The sequence below is a fragment of the Chiloscyllium punctatum genome, chromosome 2 (assembly GCF_047496795.1).
Source record: "Chiloscyllium punctatum isolate Juve2018m chromosome 2, sChiPun1.3, whole genome shotgun sequence".
Taxonomy (NCBI): Eukaryota; Metazoa; Chordata; class Chondrichthyes; order Orectolobiformes; family Hemiscylliidae; genus Chiloscyllium; species Chiloscyllium punctatum.
In genome coordinates this window covers 70,383,331-70,384,766 of record NC_092740.1, presented here as the reverse complement: position 1 = coordinate 70,384,766, position 1,436 = coordinate 70,383,331, and the positions used below count along the sequence as shown (strand labels likewise).

The 1,436-nt window shown below is 41.9% G+C and overlaps 1 pseudogene; it reads left to right on the top strand.

The window, feature by feature from the left end:
• The first annotated feature begins 205 nt into the window (after nt 1-205).
• Nucleotides 206-1,154, top strand: LOC140492313 (general transcription factor II-I repeat domain-containing protein 2A-like; annotated as a pseudogene).
• The last annotated feature ends 282 nt before the right edge of the window (nt 1,155-1,436 follow it).

The following is a 1,436-nucleotide window of genomic DNA, read 5'->3' as shown; positions in this document are numbered from 1 at the left end:
AAAAGGAGGCATTTGAGAATGTGCCCCTCTCCCGACGCACCTTAACGAGAAGGATTGGGGACATCGCAAGGAATTTGGAGCTTCAGCTGCAGCACAGAGTGGTCAACTTTGACTTTTTTCCTTGGCTTTGGATGAGAGCTGCGATGTACGTGACACAGCCCAGCGATTCATCTTCGTACGTGGGATAACTACGGACTTTAAAATCATGGAGGAGCTGGCAGCCGTGCAGTCAATGAAAGGAACAACAACTGGTAATGATTTGTTCACGGAGGTAAATGCATGTTTGGACACATTGGGACTAAAATGGGACAAGCTGGCGGGTGTGACAACGGATGGTTGTCCAAATCTAACGGGGAAAAATGTTGGACTCTTAAAGAGAATGCAGGATAAAGTGACAGAAATTGACCCTGAACAGAAATTGGTATTTTTGCATTGTTTATACATCAGGAAGTGTTGTGTAAGTCAGTGTTAAAAATTAACCATGTGGTTGATGTTGTAACTAAAATAGTTAACTTCATCAGGGCAAGAGCTTTGAATCACATGCAGTTTGTTACACTTTTGGAGGAAAATGAGACTGAACATCGTGACATAGGCTACCCCACAGCTGTCAGGTGGCTCAGCCTGGGCAAAATGCTGAAAGGTGTATGGGACCTGAGAGAAGAGATTCAAGATTTCTGTGTGAAAAAAGGGAATGGCATTCCATAGCTTTCAGACACAGACTGGATTGCAGACCTTGGTTTTGCTGTTGATGTGACTGCACTTATGAATGAACTAATGTGAAACTGCAGTGCAAGGGCCTTTTTGTGCATGAAATGTATAACTTGGTGAAAACTTTTATGAGAAAGTTGCAGCTTCTCTCAAACCAAATGGAGGACAACATTCTCACCCACTTGCCAACACTGAAGGAAGCCGCACCTTCAGCTGATCACCTCCACAGGTACTCATCGATGTTAGAAGCACTGCATGGTGAATTTTTAAGGCGATTTCAAGATTTTAGAATGGTTGAGAATGAAATGCACATGATTTTTTCCAACTCAGGTTTCTCATGTGGCCCCTTGAAAGAATTAATTGCCCACCCCTGGTATAGAGTCACATGGAGGCCAGACCATGTATGGACGGCAGATTTCCTTATTGAAGTAAATGGATTTTTATGACAATTGACAATTGGTGGCCATTTAACTAGCATTTATTCTAGATTTTTTGATTAATTGAATTCATATTTCAACATCTGACATAATAGGATTCAAGCCCTTGTCCTCTGAACATTAGCCTGGGATTTTGAATTCCTAGTTCAATAACATTGCTACTACACCACTGCCTCCACAGGTATTAATCCTACATTTCTTTCTTTTTCTTCCCCCTGTCCTTTGAATAGCATTCTGCACCATGGTGTTTTGTTCAGTTTGTTCTGTGTCCTTGTCCAGACCAAAATGAAA